General features: G+C 45.7%; 1 protein-coding gene across 4 annotated transcripts in view; it reads right to left on the bottom strand.

The window, feature by feature from the left end:
* The window catches only part of RHOT1 (ras homolog family member T1), a 79,475-nt gene extending 64,564 nt beyond the window's left edge, over positions 1-14,911 (bottom strand). For 3 of the 4 annotated variants that reach the window (XM_048488210.1, XM_048488211.1, XM_048488212.1), the window contains exons 1-4: positions 14,832-14,911; positions 10,657-10,700; positions 8,516-8,569; positions 357-409 (exon numbers count right to left, since the gene is read on the bottom strand). The gene's annotated coding sequence lies outside the window, so the exon portion shown is untranslated. Of the gene's footprint in view, positions 1-356; positions 410-8,515; positions 8,570-10,656; positions 10,701-14,831 lie in introns of those variants that run through there. The other variant, XM_048488209.1, reaches the window with a different exon arrangement.
* Positions 14,912-21,934: the final 7,023 nt, after the last annotated feature.

Raw genomic sequence — 21,934 nt, 5'->3', positions numbered from 1 at the left:
AATAGAATTCAGGCGTTATTTCACATGGTATGCTATTGGTTCAGGAAAGCCTTTTGTAGAGGAGTTGGTTTTTATACCCCGCTTTTCTCTTCTTTTAAGGGAGGCTCAAAACAGCTTCCCTTCCCCTTTTCACAATAAGCACCTTGGGAGGTAGGTGGGGCTGAGAGAGGTCTGAGAGAACTGTCCCAAAGTCACCCAACAGGCTTCACGTGGAGGAGTGGGGAAACAAATGTGTTGCACCAGATTAGTCTGCCACTCACGTGAAGGAGGGGTTAATCAAATCCGGTTCTCCAGATTAGAGCCCGCCACTCTTAACAACTACACCATTTAATCCATGCACAGCATTTCATATGTACCTGCTATCCTTGTCCGTTCTTTCACTAATGAGAGGTATCCATCGGCTTGTCACCTAAAGCAACAAATGAGCACTAATGAATACATTTAGCTCAGACAATTATTTCCCTTCAATTGAATACGCTTTCATTGCACCACTGCCCCGCTGAACTAAACGGACATGAGAACCATACTTGAGGAGCTCATGAAGAAGGCGCAGGGGATCAGTATTTTCAAAGACATCTGGAGGGCATACAGGATAGCTTAAAGATTGAAAGCTGTCAAATCTCTTTGCAACGAGATGAAATATCAGACATGGATACTGCAGCAACAAGCCTTTCTGCAGGATTCACATTCTGGCAGAGGCAGCCAAACTGGCATTTTACCGTCTCTGCCAGTCCAGGTTACTGGCTCCCAACTTGTCACCTGATTGAGCCACTGTAATCCACACAATGGTCACCCCCCAGGCTAGACTACTGTAACTCACTCTACGCCAATGGTTCTCAACCTGTGAGTCACGACCCCTTTGGGGGTCGAACGATCCTTTCCCAGGGGTCGCCTAAGACCATTGGATAACACATATTCCCGATGGTCTTAGGAACTGAGACACAAATTTATGGTTGGGGGTCACCACAACATGAAGAACTGTATTAAAGGGTCGTGGCATTAGGAAGGTTGAGAACCACTGCTCTATGCTGAGACTGACCCAGAAACGTAGGCCCTTTCCGCATGGGCCAAATACAGCGTCCCTGGGAGACTGTTCACATGGCCGGCGCTGCTGCATCGTCAGCCTCATAACTCCCAAGCGGCATGAAGCTGCTGTTTTCGAACCTCACTCCCTGAGCGAGGTTTTTTAGAAACAGCGGCTTCCAACCGCTGCCATGCGAATGGCAGCAGCTGGAAGGCCCCATTTTCCCTCCCCTTTCCCAGACACCTTACCGTCCCTCCAGCCTTCCAGCGCGTCGCACAGGCCAGGGGACACGCTGCCTGCTCTGCGACTCCAGAGCTGTCGCGCAGGGCAGGGGGGAGTATCCCCTGGCCTGTGCGACGCACCGGAACAGCCATTGGTATACTTACCCTGAAGGGGCCTTCTCCTGGCGAGCGACAAAGGCATCCTGATTGGGTGATTCCCAACTCATTCTCAGGGAGGCAGGATGAAGTTTGTTGTCACTTCCTGTAGAAGGGCTGGGCACCCCTCCGACTCCAGTATTGGACTAACATAGTAGTAGAGAGACTAAACTGCACAACATGTGATAATAAATGGAAGTAACAACCATAACATAGATCAACAAGGATGGAAACTGATACAACGGTATCTGGTAAGAAACAACACATAACTAGTGTGGTCCTATGTGTAACCCGAGTGAACAGGCTGGATTGTCCCAAGACTACCTAGTTCCATGTGGTAGAGCGTTTAGCTATGGGCATATTTTGGCTGTAAGGTTTTTTGGTGAATCCCCAGGGAGGGCCAGGATGCCCTCGTCGCTCGCCAGGAGAAGGCCCCTTCAGGGTAAGTATACCAATGGACCGTTCTCCTGGGAGCGACCTTGGGCATCCTGATTGGGACCTCCCAGAGCAGTGTCCCTTTTTAGGGTGGGATCATTCACCAAATATGTATTCTAGGACTCTATGGCCAAAAGCGGTGTCATTGTCTGCCATGGACTGTAATCTGTAATGTTTTATGAAGGATGTAGTGGAAGACCAAGTGGCTGCCCTGCATATATCCTCCACTGGTATGAGTCGTCTGAATGCTACATTGGTTGCAGCGCTTCTAGTGGAGTGTGCTGTAACCCCTGGAGGAATGGGTATGTTTGATGATCTGTATGCTTCTATGATGCATGTTCTAATTGCAGTACTGATAGCGGTCAGTGACATTTGTGCTCCCAAGTTGGGTGCGGCCACGTTAATGAACAGAGATTCTGTTTTTCTGATGTCTTCCGTACTGATGATGTATGCTTTGAGGGCCTGCTTGACATCTAGTGTGTGCCACAGGATTTCCTTTGGATGCTTTGGTGAGGGGAAGAAGGTGGGGAGCACGATTTCCTGTTTAAGATGGAATGAGAGATTGAAACCTTTGAAGTGCCAGGCGAATTGCCCTCATCTCCAGGAGGTTGATAGGGAGTTTGGTTTGGGAGGGAGTCCAGAGACCCTGTGCAATGTTGTCTTGGAAGGATGCTCCCCAGCCTCATAGGCTGGCATCCGTGAATACTTGGAGTCTGCTGTCGTGCAGGTATACCTTGCCGGTTGAAAGGTTTCTGAAGTGTGACCACCACTGGAGACTGAGTCACAGGTATCACTAGCGACCTGTCCATCTTTTGCATGATGTGCCATTGATATGGCCTCAGGAATCTCTGTAGAGTTCTCGCGTGGAGGCGTCCCCATTGTAGCATATCTATGATCGATATGAAGAGGCCCATCAACCTGGCTAGTTGTAGAAGAGACACCTTGCCTAGAAGAAGAGAGACAACCAGTCGTTGTATCTTGAGAGCCTTGTCGTGCAGGATGAAGAGTGTGTTGAGTCTGGTGTCTATCACCGCCCCTAGGTGTTCCATGAGTCGCTGGGACGAGTGAATTTTTTTGCAAGTTGACTAAGAAACCGTGAGAGGCGAGAGTTCTCATTACCGATTTTACGTCTGCCATCGCCCTTTCCTTGGATTCCAACCTGACTAAGATGTCGTCCAAGTAGGGGTGGACGTGAATGCCCTGCTGTCTAAGGGCCATGATGGGGGACAATAGCACTTTTGTGAACACTCGAGGAGCTGTGGCGAGCCCGAAGGGTAGAGGTCTGTATTGAAAGTGTTCTTTTCCTACTGCGAATCTCAGGAAACATCTGTGCTGTGGGTTGATCAGGATATGAAGGTAGGCTTCGGTGAGGTCCAGAGACGTCAGATGGTCCCCCGGCCGGAGATTCTCCATGATGGACCTGAGAGTCTCCATTTTGAAGCGTCGAAGACGGATGTGTCTGTTCACGTACCGAAGATTTAGGATGGCTCTCCAGTCTCCGTTCCTCTTTGGCACGGTAAAGAAATGGGAGTAAACTCTGCAGCCACGTTCCGAGGATGGGACTGGCTCTATGGCCCGGATCTGAAGGAGATGAAGGACAGCTTGTTGCGTCCGGAGCTTCTTTTGTGGGTTGTGTCGAATTTTAAAAGCTTGAAATCGAGGTTTTGGTCCTTGGGAGAATTCTATAAGGTAGCCTGTGGAGACCACCTCTGAAGTCCACCGGTTGACGTGATTTCCTGTCCAAGCCTGTCGGAAAAATTGCAGACAAGTGCTGACCGGGATGCCGTGGTAGTCACGGTCTTGCAGATCTGTCAGATTGGAAGGACTTTCCTCCTCTTCCCTGTCTGAAATTGGAGGCATGAAAGGAAGAAGTATTGTTGTTGGTGTTGCTGCTGGTGTTGTTACGTCTGCGGAATGAAGTAGATGAAGGCCATCATCTGCCATCCCTGGGAGCACGTGTCAGTGTTCTCTGTGACCTAAATGTGGTGTAAGGTTTAAGTGAGGAACCCTGCTCTGCCCTGACATACCTAGGCATGGATTTCTTGTTGCCCTTGGATTCAACTAGCACCGCATCTAGCTCTTTTCCAAATAGCCTTGAACCGTGGTAGTCATAGGTAGCCACAACTTGCTTTGACTGGAAGTCTGCCTGCCATGCCCGCAGTCAAGCCTGTCTCGTAACTACCACCCCAGGGCGAGTACTCGTGAAACTAACACCATGGCGTCAAAGGTGGAGTCTGCCCAGTAAGAGACTGCCATTAGCATCCTTTCCATACCTTCCTGAATACCCCGATGTTCTGCTGGGATAATATCTAGGATTCTGCGGGCCCAGACGATGGCGGCTCTGGCCATGGTGGCAGATGAAGCCAATGCTCTGGTGGTCGGAGCCAGGCGGTCATACATTCTTTTTAGGATGACGTCCCCCTTTCTGTCTGAGGCATCCTTAAGGGTACCCTGACCATCTTTAGTAACCAGTCCCCCCGACTGAATGCCCACTACTGGGGCATCTACTAGAGGGGTTTGGATCATGGTATGGACATGATCAGGCAAAGCATATAGTTTCTTTAGTAGGGACGGAAAGCTTTTGTTTGTATCTAGGTGGAGCCATTCCCTCCTAATTCTCCTCTCGAAGTACTCTGGAAGAGGCAGGGCTCGAGGGGATTCCTCAGTTTGTGGGAAAATCTCTCTCTTCCCCTTGGGGCAACCTTTTACTGGTTTATTGGAACCGGATTGGTTGGAGGGGTCTTCTGCATTAGCTGAGTCATGTAATTCTAGAGCCGAAATGGCCTTTGCCATCATGAGCGCCAAGTGCTCCTGCTTAAAGAAACGCTGGCACTGTTCATTAATATCAGGACTGGTCTCCTCTCCTTCAGAGAAATGGTCTGAAGATTCCCCTATTTCACCTTCGCTGTCCTCCTCCTCCCCTGAAATGTTTAAGGGGTCCCTGCGAGTGGAGGTGGAAGGTAAGGGGCTGTTAGACCTGGAAGAGGAGCTGGATCTATATTTTCTCCTATGTCTATCCCTGCGGTGGGACCTACATCACCCCCTGCTGTTCTTTTTCTCTTTTTCATGGAGTGAAATCTCCTCGCGAATGGTTTTCCTAAATACTCTCATTAGCTCTGCGGGGGAGGAATTGGCCCAAGAATTAAGGTCCGTCAGGGAAGGATTTGAAGCCCCCCCTTTCTTGATCTTGCCTGAGTGAAACTGTGCCTGGCTCATCCGTGGGCGCGTTGGCGTCAGCGTTATGGCTGCGGGCGTCTTCTTCATTGCCCGAGCTCTCTCTGCCCCCTTTCTCTGCAGAGGAGCCGGAGTGCTCTCTGCTGCCTTCGTTTGTGGAGGTCCGTGGGAGACGCGGAGATTGACGCGGAGCTTCACCATCCATGTCCCGGTCGGGGACGCTGGTGCTCCTGCGGGAAGCCAGAGAGCCGACGTTCTCCTGGCACTGGCGACGCTTGGCGGGAACTGCGTTTGCACCCTTGCTCTTGGCTGAGGCTTTCCCCCGCGGCTCCTTTGCCGCCGATTTTGCTGCCGACTTCCCGTTTCGGGGTGGACGAGCCTCCGAAGAGGCGAGGGCATGGTTGGAGCATTGCGACCCTGCTTCGGTGGCCGCCCGGGTTCACTCAGCCGCTGACCTGCTGAAGGTCTCAGGCGGTGGGGAGGAGGAGAAGAAGGAGGCCATTTTGAAAGAGGTCTGATCTACTGCTACTCCTTTTGGCGGGAAAAACACTAACAACAGGGGGAGGGGGTGGAATAGAATCGACAAAGACGTATATGGACGTTCACAGATAACGGATAACTCACGAAGGAGGAGAGACGACGAAAGGACACAAGAAAAGTGAACACAGCCTAAATGGGCTTGGAGAAGAATCCAAGACCTGCTCTCTTCTGCTTGAGGCAGGAACAATACTGGAGTCGGAGGGGTGCCCAACCCTTCTACAGGAAGTGACAACAAACTTTGTCCTGCCTCCCTGAGAATGAGTTGGGAATCACCCAATCAGGATCCCCCCCCCTGCCCTGCAACTCCAGAGCTGTCGCGCAGGGCAGGGGGGAGTATCCCCTGGCCTGTGCGACGCGCCGGAAGGCCGGAGGGGTGGTAAAGCATTCAGGGGATGGCGCAGCCTCTGCGCAGGCTGTGCCATCTTCCCCACCCCTACCGGGACCATCCATGCTAACGGTCCCGGGGGGTGCAGAAACAGCCTTAAACTCGTTCAAAATGCAACTGCACAGGCCCTTATGTGGACCTTGGGGTGTGAGCACACTTGTCCAGTGCTCCACCAGTTGCACTGGCCTCCAGTGGAGTAGGAAGCCCAGTTCAAGGTTTTGGTACTGACCTTTAAAGCCCTAAATGGTCTGGGACCTTTTACCTGCAAAATCGCTCCTCCAGATACACCTCCAGAAGAGAACGTTGCTCCATGGAGTACAACCTACTGGGGATCTCTGGTAGGAAAGACATCCAGCTTTCCTTGACCAGGGCCAAAGTGTTTTTGGCTCGGGCTGCAGCCTGGTGGAATGTTCTTTCAAGTGAGAGCTGGCCCCTGCGGACCCTGTTGTAGTTCCGTGGGGCTATTCCACCAGGCCTATGGTTGAGGGCAGCACAAGCATTCCAATGGACCTGGCCTCCTTTCTGCTCATCAACCCCTTCCCCTCTTATTTTAGAAACTGGATGTACTTTTATAGGACTTGGGTGGATTTTATCACCACTGCTGTCGTAAGCGGCCCTGAACTCATCAGGGGAAGGTCGACCTGTAAATCAGATTATAAATGAATGCGTGCTTTTCCTTGACCCATGTCCCTTTAAATTGCACACTTAGAGGTTAAGTTCGTATGTGAGAGTTGCTTCAATACTATGTAGCTGCTCTGTCAAAGGGCTTTAAATGATAGTAACAATCAAAACTAACTCCATAAAACTGGATAGGCATTTAAGTGTCTTCCAAAGGATAAAATTAACAAAAATCAAATGGGGTTAAAGCCTGTTAAGAGCCTGTTAAAATACCTATTAAAACCTAATAAAATCCTGTTAAAATACAAATTAAAACAACTTTTAAAACAAAAGGGTCAGAAATTGCATCTCAGTTCCTTTGAGTCACCGTTCTAAATTGGGCAGTGAGAAGGGAAGGAAAACAACAAAAGGGACGCTCGGCTCCACACTCAGACGTTTTAAAAGGCTCTGCCCTTTAAACAATAAAACCCCCTGGCTTATTAAAGAACCCTCTAGACAACATATGGGATGAACTATCTATTTACCAGGAGGGTCTTGAATCCGATTACTCCTCAAGCGAAATCCTATTGTTTGGAGATTTTAACGCCAGAGGGGGCACTGATTTACTACTAAACAATAAAACATTTTAGATTAAAAGAAAATACTACATACTAGAACAGGGGTCTGCAACCTGCGGCTCTCCAGATGTTCATGGACTACAAATCCCACCCAGCAGGGGCTGATGGGATTTGTAGTCCATGAACATTTGGAGAGCCGCAGGTTGCAGACCCCTGTACTAGAAGATAAAAACTACAAAGGGTTGGAGAAATTTAAAACTCATCTGAAAAAGGGGGAGGAGCTCAGCAAAGAGCGACCGCTCGGCATGGCAACCGGAACCGGTCACTGATTTGTTATGTCGTGTTCGCAGCTCATCTCACAGGTGAGCTCTACTATTTTGCCCGTAACCAAGATAGTGTAGCAAGAGGGCTTACACATCTTATCCTTACAAACTATACCCCACCACAGCAGCAATCATCATATGTTTTTTTACACCAGGCACCAAACAATGTATCTGAGACCCTGACGATGGGGAAGACAAGTATTTCTAGCAGCAGAAAGAGCCACAAGGCAAAATATAAAATTGGGAACAGAGCAGGACCAGCAATGGGAAGTAAATGATGCTTTCTGCCAGTGCCTGGGTAACAGGTATAAGGGACCATAATGGAGAAGAATGCCTAAGAGATGGGCACATGAAGAGGCAGCAATATATTGTCAGTTAAGTAAAGCCAAGAATCATCTGAGGCTTCCAAGCTTGCAAGTTCCATGATAGTATGACAACTACAAATAGCTGTCCAATGACAACACAGCAGAGCTCTTCGGCCTTTTTGGGCCGGAAACCAGGCAGGGCAATGTGATTTGGGGTAGAATCTAGGGTTCCAGCAGGAGGTGCGCAAACTAAAGGACAAGGAGGCATGAGGGCAGGGCTTCTCACAGTAGACTAAACCGTGATGTGCCAACATATCTGAAACCTCAAACTGGTTCTAAACTGTGACAGACCACTGCTGTGTTGGAGGAGGTGGAATAAGCATGCAATTCCATGCATCGTTCTGTGAGTACCCTTAACGGCTTAGGGGCTGAGTGTTTGGCCAGCTGTTTCACTGGAATTTCTTTTCAGCCGTTTAGAAGGAACATCTGTTTTCCCAATCGAGAATATCCTCTCAGCCAACGACAAACGACACAAAGATCAGCACATCTCTCCCATCCTGGATTAATTCATTGAACGTCGCTCAGAAAAAGATTGCTGCAGCAGATAAGCAACCGTGTTACGCATTTCATAGCCCAGTGGGACAATACCAGGAGGTGGATGGAGAAATATTTTGAGATTAGTTTTACAGAAGCACATCCCAATATCTGAAAAGTGTGACATCCAAGAATACTGCCTCTTGAATATCAGCTGGAATTTTAAAAAAGTTTCCCTCCTACCTTATCAATTGAGTTCTTGTTGTTAACAGCATATATTATGCAAATTACATTCGCCTAGGACAGAGAAGACGCAATTAGATTATCACTGACAATTTGGCTAGATCAGTAGTCTGCAACCTGTGGCTCTCCAGATGTTCATGGACTACAAATCCCATCAGCCCCTGCCAACATGGTAAAATGGCCATGCTGGCAGGGGCTGATGGGAATTGTAGTCCATGAACATCTGGAGTGCCATAGGTTCACCACCACTGTCCTAGACTAAGCTGGAATCCACCACCACCCCATATCTATAATCGTGCATTTCAGGCAATACAGCTCAGGCCACATTCAAACATCACAAGAAACCTCTGTTTGTGACAGGCATAAGGACGACGTGTTTTTTGTGCTTGTGGAGAACTCAGTTGAAAGCTTCCTGGCTGAGGAGGCAACCAACAAGCAGTGACATTGAAAGGCAGGCAGATGGGAAACAGGAGTTCCGTTTTCTCGGTGCACACCAAGATTTGAGCTTTACACGTTTCATTTTGGATCACTGTTTGTGGGGAGGAAACAAAACCTTGTTTCCCTTGTGCCTACGTTTCAATGCTGCTGCTTACTGGAGTTTAACTGAAGACTTCCCAAACCAGGAAACTGGAGGACACCAAGACGGCGAACGAGTCCAGATGGCATATGGCAAACTGGAGTTCAATCAAAAGCTTCCCGAAACAGAAAGCATTCATGGCTACTGAGCACTAGGGGTGTGCATTAGGGAAAGCCAAAACAAAAAAACATGGGGACAATGTAACCAAAGGTGCCCAAAAAGCAGATCCCAAATCAGCCCCACCACTATTTACAAAAACAAGACTGGGGAGCAGGGGAGATCCCCCTTCCCCGGCCCTACTTACCTGCTAGCTGGCCAGGCTGGTACAGGACTCTCCCACCACTGGCTCAGGGCTCCACCTGGGGCTTGGATGAGGCAGATGATGCAAGCTGCCTCTGGCGTGCAGCTCTTTGCCATCCGCCGCCTCCGAGTCCCACCTGGAGCCCAGAAGCCATGGCAACGGAGGCCCAAGCCGAGCTGCCTCCGAGCCCCACGCAGAGTCCGAAAGCGGGGGTGGAGTCTGCGGAGATGCACCCCAGTCTCCAATCTGTGCCAACTACCACCTCCGACAAGCTCGGAGGCGGCGGCAGCTTGCACAGAGCCCTGCTTGCAGCTCTGCACTGCCTGCCATCTCTGTGCTCCACGTGGGGTTCGAAGGCAGCTCTGAGCTCACCACTGCCATGGCTTCCAGGCTTCACACAGGGTTTGGAGCTGGGTACTGCAGCCCTGGAGACAAGGGTGGGGGGGGAGAGATGGGGACAGGAAAGGGGGGCAAAAAAATCAGATTTGGGTCCAACAGACCAAATCTTTTACAGGAATCCAGATATTCCCAATATGAGGTTATTGAAAAAGTTCCGATGCATCAGACCCAAATTTTTGCACACCCCTACTGTTCACAGTTGTGTAGGGGGTGGTGGGTGGGTGGAATGTGTGCGCACAGGCCTGGCAAACAAACCCATCATAAAGAAAGGCTAGTCATGATGTCTGAACCTGATCTCAAATCATTAAAAAAATATAAAATCCCAGTATAAGGTTATTCTTCACACACCACAGAGACGCCACACTTGTTATTACATTGCCAACATTGAAAAGGAGGTATGCGTGAACTAAATACAAAAATTATTCCTAATGGGTTCACTTGCTAATTTGGGAAGGCAAGTTCTATGTGTCATCCTAGCTGGCAGAGGTTCGACACTTGAGAGATTTAAATAGTGCAAGGAATAGTGGACGCGGGTCTGACCGTGGTTGTCAACTCAATCCAGAACACAGGAGGAGGACATGGTACAATCTGTGGGGGCTTTGCCAGATCCCTTGATTCTTCTGTGTTCAAATCAAGTTATGTATCATTACAAGATGCTAGGTCAGAAGCTCTCCATTTAAAAAAGGCCACACCCACTATATTTTCTTGCACACACTTATCTGCACACCATAAGTAAAGAGCAAGATTTACACCAAACACTCACTATATCGAACACAGCCTTCTCCAAGAAGGAAGAAATTAGTCAGGCTTTTCTGATGCAACTCAGACCCCAGAATTCCAGATTAAGATGAACGTCCCGCTTACCTGCGATATTTCATGATAGAGCTGCTCATCAGTTTGTTCAGCTTCTGCATGAAACAGGAAAATTTCAAAACTGTTTACTGGCACTCGGACGGCAATTCCACCAGTTACTCTTACAAAGATGTGCTACCGTATATACTCGAGTATAAGTCGACCCGAATATAAGTCGAGGCACCTAACTTTGCCCCCCAAAACTGGGAAAACTTATTGACTTGAGTATAAGTCTAAGGTGGGAAATGCAGCAGCCGGCTTCCCCTACCTACCTCCATCCGAGGCCCCACAGGGTCTCCGATGGAGGTGGGCAGGGGATCTCTGCAGCCTGTGCTGGGCTCAGATCCAGGCTGGATCCAAGCCCAGCGCAGGGTGCAGCCTGGCCGGATTCCCAGGCCCACCTCCATCCGAGGCCCTGCGGGGTCTCCGATGGAGGTGGACAGGGGATCTCTGCACCCTGCGCCGGGCTTGGATCCAGGTTGAATCCAAGCCCGGCGCAGGGTCAGCCTGACCGGCTTCCCCAGCCCAACTCCATCCGAGGCATGGAGGTGGGCAGGGGATCTCTGCACCCTGCGCTGGGCTCGGAGCCTGGCGCAGGGTGCAGCCTGGCCTGCTTCCCCTGCCCACCTCCAGCTGAGGAATAGAAGTGGGCAGGGAATCTCTGCATCCTGCGCCAGTGAAAGCTTCCTCACTCTAGCTGCCATGGCAGGGGGCTTATGACAGCCCCCTTCCCGCCATGGCAGGGGTAGCAAGGGGCCCTTCAAAGCCTCCCCTCTCTCGCTGCCTGACGGGAAGCGGGGGGGCTGTCAAAGCCTTGCAGAAGCTGGCTGCCGAGGCAACTGGCTTCTGCAAGACTCGAGTAAAAGTCGAGGAGGGCTTTTTTCAGCACAAAAAAATGTGCTGAAAAAGTCGACATATATTCGAGTATATACAATAATTGAAATCGAGGCTTCAGCCTAAAAAAATGCATTCTGTCAAGAGCAGGCCCAGCTTCTGTTAACAAAGCAACATTCTGTATGACAGATAAAGTGATAAGATAAACAGAAAATAGTAATGAAAGGCAGATCTCCATTAGATCACGAAAACGTTGCTGTGTTTCCTCCAGCCACAGGCCAAGTGTCTTAAACTTTTTAACCTACCCCTGACCCATTAACTACTGAAATTGATTTCGGTTTTCTCCGTGTGAATTTATACAGCATCTTACAGCAAGAGTTCTTAAACCATGTCTAAAACGTTAGGCTCTTGAATTTACTGGTACTGAAAAGGAATGTCTCAAAGAAATTTCAGAGTCCATGCTAAAAAACTGGTTTAAACAATTTCTAATGCGTTATGTTCTCAAGTATCATCTCACGAACACTTTTGCTACTGATAAAACATTTTCCTGCCTACTCTAGACCCACAAAAGAATGTCAGTAGAAAGTGTAATCCTTAGCCAAGTTAAGACTTTGAAGAAAGGCAAGTTTGGTAATGGGATTTGCATGCATATTTCTACACATACACCACAAGTTTTAGAAAATACCAAGTTTTAGAAAACTATCAAAAATGTCAGTCACCAAGTAGTCTGGTAGAAACGGAGCACGGGGCTCAGTAAAACCATAGCTATATGTCTGTTAAGGAGCAGCAGCGGCGTAGTGGTTAAGAGCAGGTGCATTCTAATCTGGAGGGACCAGGTTTGATTCCCCGCTCTGCCACCTGAGCCTTTGAGGCTTATCAGGGGAATTCGGATTAGCCCGTGCACTCCAACACACACCAGCTGGGTGACCTTGGGCTAGTCACAGCTCTACGGAGCTCTCACAGAGTGTCTGTTGTGAGGAGGGAAGGGAAAGGAGATTGTAAGCCCCTTTGAATCTTCTACAGTAGAGAAAAGGAGGGGATATAAATCCAAACTCCTCCTGTTCTTCATCTTCTTAACAAAGATTTGCTCTGCAAGTAAACTGTAGCAGCCAAATTCTACCTCCATGAAGGGTAAGTTAGAGGACTACCTCAGATAGCAACCTGGGTCCCAATGAATGCCTCCACACCAAGGCAGTATCTTTAAACCAGCAAAGTTATGTGACTGGGAGACATCCCTTTGTCCTACTTAATAGAAAAAAAAGTTATGGGGCTAGAATTTGAGTTTGAAAGCTAAATATGACCTAAACAATCTATTTGGACATCGTAATCTGCTAGGATGTTCTTCAAGAGAATTAGCACACTGCGTTGAACTTTTTATATTGAATTCTCTCCCCAAAAATGGCTGCAAGCATCAAACTGGGGTTTGTCCCTGAAACACATATATATTGTCCAGAATGTGCAATTTCCATTTTCTTTCCAGTGATTCAAGCCTGAAGGAAGACACTGTGTTTTTCTTCCCACTTCAAAAGGTGGTATTATGCTCAAGCTGGTAATTGAACTTGTAACAGAACTGTATTCTGAAAAACCTCCTGAATTTTCATTCCAGTTTTTCAATATTTGATATATCATACGAGAAGATGAAGCAGTCTTATAAACAGAACACTGCATGAGTAAAGTCAAAGCTCTTTGGTCCAGTCAAAAAACAAGGCAAAAAGCACTAAGATTACTATGGTTTGTAACCTATGGAATGTTTCTCCACTACTGTACCCATTGCAAACACTGCCAGATAGGATACCTGCTAAATACAAAGCTAGGATACGTTTTTTCACTATATACACATCCAACAGTAAAGATACAAGTCAACGTTAACAGTAAGTTAGGTGATTCTGTTTATTCTTCTGCTAATTAAGCAACGTTCACTTCACTTCCAAAAGTTAGCAGAGGCTACTTTAATTCCTGACCTAGTAACTTTGCATTAGACTCACAAGGTGTTGGTGTTAACCTTTAAGGCCCTTAGCGGCTTGGGGCCTTCATACCTGCGAGACCGTCTAACCCAGGGGTCTGCAACCTGCGGCTCTCCAGATGTTCATGGACTACAAATCCCATCAGCCCCTGCCAGCATGGCCAATTGGCCATGCTGGCGGAGGGCCATGACTCGCTAATCCATGAACATCTGGAAAGCCACCAGGTTGCAGACCCTGGTCTAACTATGTCCCAAATAGCAGCCTCTCTGCGATTTGCAGAGGCCAATTCCCTGGTCAGTGATCCTGACCCCTCGTCGATACACGTTGGAAAGCTGGCCTCTGCAGACCAGGGCCTTCTGACCCCTGGCCTCCGTCTCAGTGGAATGCTTTACCATCTAAAGGTTCTGTCTGGGCCCTGGGACCTTGGTGAGTTCCGCCAGGGCCTGTAAGACCAAGTTATTCCACCAGGCCTTTGGGGATGCCAACCGCCAGACTGCCTGCCCCTCTGTAGTCCCGACCTATTGTGCCTTTTGCCATCTTCAGCATTGTCTGATCGCTGATACCACTCCATTTTTTGGGCAATGCTGGCCCCCCTGGCTTATGGGTTGAGCCATCTGTGCATGCATTTGGGCATGTATTTTATTTATTTGTACCTCTGGAATTGCTGCTATATAATGTATTTTAATGGATTTCAATGTTTTATCGTTATATTGTATTTTATGAGACCTTATATTGTATTTGTTTTATGTCTCATTTGTAACACCCATTTCCAGAACCCTTAGGGGGGTTGGAAGTGAGTCCTGTCGCTTCCGAATAAAATAATAAATAATAATAATAATATTCATGGCTGTTGCCTTCCAGTTGCAAGAAGGTGAAAGAATATCAGCATAGTGTTATACCGGGCAGAGGTTCCAACTGCTGGCGTGCATCTGCTCTGCTATCTCCTCCCCTGAAAACTCCCATCTTCAACTGTCATATGCTTTACAGGCAGCTGCCGAAGAGCACCAGCCATTCAGAAGCAGCTGGGGGGCTTTCCTCCAGTGGGTTTTCCCGCCATGTTCCTTTTTACATGCCGAGTTACATGGGCATGGTTGGAAAGGGGATAATTGATACGGTGACCTAGATAAGATGGAACTATTTCTACTTCCGTGTAAGTGGAAGGGATGCATGAACCATGGTGGTAAGGAAATAGTATATTTTGGACTTCAAACCAAAATAAGTGAGCAAGGAGTAGGGCTTTTGTTGGCCATTTAACCTTGTTTCGTTTTCCCCTTGTAAATGCAACACCCACACATTCTCAGATTTACAGCTAATCAATTACACTGAGATCCCTCAAGAAAAGAGGGCCTCAGGGTTTAATTAAAAAAAAAACCAATAACAATCAAGTACCTGAATAATCCACGATATGAGTTGGCACCCTTTCTGGAGTAACATCAGCTGGGATTGTGATTTCTTCTGCTCGTGGAGAGGAACCTTGGTTTACAAAAAAGGGGAAATAGCTGAAATCGATCTAAATACCAAAAAGACCTGTAAGCCAATAAAATGTTAGCCACTGTGCTCATGTTACTAGGAAACTTTACAGAAAACTGATATTTTAAAAATGTTTCAGGTTCTTCTTTTAAAACTTGTAACTTTGATTTTACAGCCTTTATTATGGAAACTGAAAATCTTCACGCATTAGTTATTTTTGTGATAATGCCAAACTTTGCATTTGTAATATAAGTCTCACCAGTTTAAATTAAAATTATAGTTGAAATTATAGTCTCCTATTTCTGCAGTCTTCCAACTAGGAACAGGGTAACATTCAATCACTTAATTAAAGTGTTCAATTAAATCAATTAAAATTACGTTCAAATTATAGTCTCCTATTTCTGCAGACTTTCACTATGAACAGGGTAACATTCAATCACTTCAAAGTATTCTTGCAATATATGTACAAGTTTTGAAATCAAGCTGACTAGCTCTTACCAATACTGTAGGTTTGTTCATTAATCACGAGAACAACATAATAGACCATACCACATAGCTGTAGTCGATAGTGCAGGTTAGTTCTTGGGTCTTAGGTTGCTATGCTGGATGGTAGCATGCTATTGAGATGAAAGTCGCCGTCTACTTCATTACTGTTCTTATGCTGCTAGGAATGTTATTATTATGAGCATTGTTGTTTATATAATTTGTGATGTTATATTACGATTATTGCTGGTTGCTATGTGATGCTGTGATGTTATTATGCTGATGCCTTATTGTTATAAATCCAATGTTGAGAAGCTATATGTATTACAGTTAGAACGTTGGGTTAAAATCCTGTTATCCATTTCAAGTTTACTTGATGTTATGCTTTTTGCTGGTTGTTATTGAATGTCATGATTATTGTATTGTTGAAGGCTTTCACGACCGGAATCACTGGGGTGCTGTGTGGTTTCCGGGCCATACAGCATGGAAACCACACAGCACCCCAGTCATGATTATTGTTGTTATTTTTTGCAGCTGTTGTTCACCGCCCTGAGCCCTTCAGGGGGAGGGCGGTATACAAATCCAATAAACCATAAACCAAACCAACCACATCACTTCTCATGGGCCACCATTTCTAATGCCAAACTCAGAACAGCTGGGGACTCTACTAAGTGTGTGTTGTAGGTTTTCCAGGCTGTGTGGCTGCGGTCCGGAAGTTTTTGCTCCTAATTTTTTCGCCCAGATCTGTGGCTGAGATCTTCAGAGGCGTGTCACTGCAAGATATGTGACATGCCTCTGAAGATGCCAGACATACATGTGGGCAAAACGTTAGGCGCAAAAACTACCAAACCGATAACCCACGCGAGATCAGAAAAAACTCACAACATTCGATTGATTCGAACCAAGAAAACCTTCAGCGATACTCTACCAGCCTTTCTCCATTTCGATGAGCACAGCAGAGCAAGGGCTCATCTAGCACGAGCTGTTGAAAGATCTAAGCCTCTAATGGGAGTCGTAACAGCGCCATAGAAAGCGTTACATATCTGAAGTCTAAGTTATAGGTCTGGTGGAGCCTGTGGTGTTTTGAAAGTCCTTTTGGCTGCAAGAAATGATGGGATAGTACCTGTGTCTCTGCCGCGTAGTGAAAGAAGCGTTTTTTTTTCGAAGAACTGAGTAGATGTGATAACTCCTGAGCCGTGAAGTTTTTTTCCATAATCTCCTCGTGTGTCTTGGGAAACAATTTCTCCATTAGAGATGTTCAATGTCTTTGAATCTGAGAAAACTTTCACGGGCCGGAATTACTGGGGTGCTGTGTGGTTTCTGGGCTGTATGGCCATGTTCTAGCTGTATGGCCATGTGCTAGAACACGGCCATACAGCCCGGAAACCACACAGCACCCCAGTGATTCCGGCCGTGAAAGCCTTCGACAATACAATGCCATAAAAGCCTACAGCTAAAAGTGTTGAATGCTATAATACAAACCAAGGGGCCTGAAACTTCAAAAATGGGAGCCACGTGTCCCAGAGATGGAAGGGCCCGTTAGCAGCACAACGAACAGTGTTCAAGGCCCGAAAACTACTTTTTATGAATATTTTTATTCTCCTATTTTTATTTGATTTGGTTTACCATCTCACCCTTTCCTGGAACAAGGCCCGGCTCAGGGTGGCTAACGTTCAAATAACAACATCTAACATGTAAATCAATAAAACCATCTATAAGCAGCTCTAAAAATCTAAAGCAATGTTTCTAGAATAGACAGCTAAAATTCACATAGATGTCCATGGTGCTGATAAATGTATAATTTAAGGCCCACTGCCGATTAAAGCTAATTTTCCTTTGTACTTGGAACACCCATCCCTCCCGTTCCAATCTAGCTCTACTACTAATTGTGCTACAATTATCAGATCTTTACATTACTATTTCACAAGACCCTGAAAAAATGTTGCACGGAAATCTACTGTGGCTTGTTCTCCACACAAACATGGATGAACAATCCATGGCCAGAAAAGCGTAGTCATTTTTTTAATCACAGAAAAAAATTAGGTTGGATGTTTCCACGTAAAAGAACAGAACAGGTACAGTTCTACAAATAGTTACATGGGGAAGTGTTGTTGGTTTATCCTTGAGCGGTTTTCTATTCTTCGGGGAACACCCTAGCCCCGTTCTTCCTCTGCAGAGCTTTTAAACAGAAATAATTTCCAAAGCAGAAATATTATCCAGATATCATGAAGTCCTACCTCTTCAGGAAATTCTTCACTGACAAGAGACATAATAAGAGACGTCTTCCCAACTCTGGCTGTAAAATTTAGAAAACAAGAATAAATGAAGGATTTCTGTACTTATGAAAACAAACTTCTATTAATCTAAGTGTTATGGGGTTTCTGGCATAGACTTTTCAAGATGGTTGTGAAATTAGGTTCTACATGCTGCCAACTAGCAGTATATTTGTAATGTAAACATGACCTGCTTGTACAATCCCAGAACGCTGTTCTTTTCCTCATGGTGCCCTGATTATGTCAACTGACGTGCAATCCTGACTTTCTAGATCAGAAAAATAAAATTTTCACATTTGAGAAGTCCTGCCTGAAACTGGACTGTATCAACAATTGATAAATCAGAAGTTTTACCACCTACTATTTCTGAAGCCCAGAGCAAAGGAATTATTACTGACCCTGGCTTCAATTTTACACAAGGTACCGTATATACTCATGTATAAGTCGAATTTTTCAGCACATTTTTAATGCTGAAAAAGCTCCCCTCGACTTATATGCGGGTCATTAAATTTTTTTGTTTTTTTTAACTTTGCTGGCCAGCAGGGGGTGCAGTTTTTATGCTAGCGGCACCAAAATTTCAGGGTACCCTCAGAAGACTCTCCGGATGACCGAGTTATTCCACCGGGACGCTGTGGGATGCCAGCCATGAACTGCCTGCCCCCTCTAGCCCTTACCGACGAGTTAAATACCGTATCTTCAACATTGCCTGATCGCTGATACCATCCATTTCTGGGCAATGCTGGCCCTCCAGGCCTTTGGGTTGGGTGCCATCTGTGCATGCCTCTGGGCATGTATTTTTATTGTAATTTTGGAATTGCTGCTATAATGTATTTAATGAATTTTAATGTTTTATGGATATATTGTATTTATGAGACCTTTATATTGTATTTGTTTTATGTCTCATTGTATTAATCCGTCCAGAACCCTTAGGGGTTGAAGTAGGTCTAATAGAATCTAATAAAATAATAATAGCATGGCTTAAATAATTATACCAGCCAAGTTTAGTAAAAGTCTGGTTCAGGGGGGGTCCAAAGTTATGGACCCCCCAAAGGAGGTGCCCCATTCCCCCATTGTTTTCAGTAGGAGCTATTGAGAAATAAAAGATGGGGCTACCCTTTTTGAGGGGTCCATAACTTTGGACCCTCTGGACAGCTTTTCACCAAACTTCCTGGCTGGTCTCATCAGGAGAAGTCTCTTTATATGATACCAGCCAGGTTTGGTGTGAAGTTTCAGATCAGGGGATCCAAAGTTATTGACCCCAAGTGGGATGCCCCATCCCCCCCCCCCATTGTTTACAATGAGCTAATAGTAGATTTTCCATTTCTGATAATATCCCTCTTAAAATCTAAGTTGGGTTACATTTGGACATACAGATGATGATGAGGAATCCACTTTTGAAGGATTTTAACTCTTGTGTTTTAGCTTGGTTGCTGGTTGAGCTAAGGTTTTTGTACTTTTAAAGTTCAAAAACATTTAACCTACTGATGCCTCAATTGATGTAATGTTATTGGTATCTATTTTTAAAATTTACCAGCAGCTGCTGCATTTCCCACCCTCGACTTATACGCGAGTCAATAAGTTTTCCCAGTTTTTTGTGGTAAAATTAGGTGCCTCGACTTATATGCGGGTCGACTTATACACGAGTATATACGGTATTTAGTCTGGTTCAGTCCACAGGAAAATAGGGTATGCTGCGTGCAATGAAAGCAACCAGAGCAAATCCTGCGTGCACTGTATGTAAAGCTACGGACTAGGGATTTGGAAGCTGCGACTGAACCTGAATTCTGAATATCAGTGCTAAAAAAGTGGTTTAAATTTTTCAATAAATCTTGGAGATGAAAATACAATCAAAATGTTTCGGAAGTAGCCCCAAACCATTTGTAAATGAGCTAAAATTAATTGTTATGGGGGATTTTTAAAATCATGTAGCAAATTGTGTCCCACAATTGTTTGCCACAATCCTGTCAAGAAACCAGGAAAACCTCAAAACATTCCTCAAGTCATTTTGTTGAGAATTTCCACAGAGTTAAATTCAACGACTGTGGAGCAATTTCTTGTTTAAATGCATTCACAGTTTTTGAACTGCAGGCTTGTCTGCGCATTCACAAATGCAACCCCGCCCGGACTAACTACAAAATGCAATGATAATGCATGCTTTTGCAACAGTCATTATTACTGAAGTTACAAAGCTTCTGTAACACATTATTTTTCTACAGTCCACAAGTCTAGACGGAAGTCAAGAATGAAACAGTATACGACGAGTAACTGAATCACTGTAACATCCAATTTTGCAGGCTGTGAAATGAAACTGGACATTACAGAAAAAGTGATCTGTACAGCATCTTATGTTTACTTGATTCTTTTTAGCAGCATCTACACAAAAAATGAAAAAAATGTCTTCAAGAAAAAAGAGCTCTGTAATGCTATTTTAAGAAGGAAAATGCACAGATTCTTTGGAAGGTGACTTAAAACATATCTCCACTTGACAGGAAAACAGCCCAATACTTCTAGGGAGAAATATATACCGTATATACTTGTGTATAAGTCGAAAAAGTTTCCTTTACTTTTGAAATTTGCCAGTAGCTGCTGCATTTCCCACCCTCGACTTATACGCGAGTCAGTAAGTTTTCCCAGTTTTTTGTGGTAAAATTAAGTGCCTCGACTTATATGCGGGTTGACTTATACACGAGTATATACAGTATATATTTCTATATAGAAATCTATTTCTATAGAAATCTATAGAAATCTATTTCTAGTAAGAAATATATATTAACAATAATATTTTGAATACATCTAGAGCCCTTTCATATCAGGATCTTGAAACATCTTCAGCTCACAGAACTCTGCATCTATGCTTCTTAGTGGTTGGTAAACAGCATGAAATTATTTTTACCTTTTACTTTGAATCCACAGAATAGGGCACAGTAAGAATTTAAATAATACTGTACATAAAACACAATATACAGTAAGGAATACCTGGTACCTCAGCTCAGGTCCTGACAAATTTCCTTAGGCTTTAGGAGCCATCTAAAAAATCCAGGAGCCAGAATTATTTCAGCCTTCAGGGTTTAATATTTTAATGACCACACTTCCACATTATTGCTACCCCAAAACCTAATCCTAAACTGTTCACAGTTTGTAATCATTTAAATAAATTATAACGAAAGTTGTTAGCATATTAAAAAATGGATCAACCCCAATTATCATTGCAACTAACCTCTCTCCCTCCCTTGAATCTACTCTGTACATCTATTGAGAACTAGCGGGCCTGACCACGCGTTGCTGTGGCAATTGTCCTTCTCATCACAGTCCGCAACCCACACAGATGTCCATGCAGGTCCAATGATCCGCAGCATAGCTTCTTGGGGTGGTCAAATGGAATCCCTCTTTCCCTTTTCAATTCACATTGTTATATGGTGGTGTCTTGTTCTTTTAGCACAAGGTAACCCTTTCCATTCCACAACGGAACTGTCCAGAGCGCAAATCCCGCTGTCCGTGAGGCTGGTTGACACGCACAGTCCTGGCTTGGGTAAGGCAGAACTGGGGCAAGCAGGCTATCCCAGTCAGGCAGCAGAGGCAGGGTGGTGAAGCGTTCAGATCGAGGCCAGCTCCCCAGGTTCGTAAAGGGCCACGTGCAAAAGAAGCAGAGGCGGTAGTGTTGGTTCGCCCCCACCCCGCGGATTTAGAAGAAAAAGGCAAACTCCAGCTCGCTTTTAGTAAAAAAGAGCTGTGGCAAATATGGGTGAGGAAGTGGGTAAGTGGTGGTTGGATATGAGGGAGGGCAGAGTGAGGTGTGTGAGGATGAGCTGGATGTGTATGAGAGTATGTGTGTTGTGTGGTAGTAGTGGGTGAGGCACAGAGAGTGAAAGTTACCTGCGTGTGGGGGGGGAACCCCACCTGACGTCTCACACAGCAAAGTGTGTATGTGTTTCACTTCCACTCATATTACCTAACAGTATTACCTATTTACTGTTTTCAATGCTCATCTGTGGCCATCTGCGCAAACATTGTAAGGGCATACCACCCCCTCAGGCCACAGACACGATGCATGAACATTCTAAGGGTGACAGTTAAGCACAACCAGCTTCATGGCCTGGTGCACCAGGAAAAAGGCGTTTTACCTGGCTCAGGTATTGAATTTCAGCAATGTGAATATCCGAAAACCTGCCCGCATTGGAAAGGTACGTTGAGTGAAAATTTGAAAGCAATCCGTCCAGTGGTTTCGGAGTTAGAGCACGACTCACAAACGGACGGTTTGCTTTTTAT

This window comes from Sphaerodactylus townsendi, linkage group LG03 (genome assembly GCF_021028975.2).
Source record: "Sphaerodactylus townsendi isolate TG3544 linkage group LG03, MPM_Stown_v2.3, whole genome shotgun sequence".
In the NCBI taxonomy this organism is placed as follows: domain Eukaryota; kingdom Metazoa; phylum Chordata; class Lepidosauria; order Squamata; family Sphaerodactylidae; genus Sphaerodactylus; species Sphaerodactylus townsendi.
This window is presented reverse-complemented; position numbering and strand designations above follow the sequence as displayed.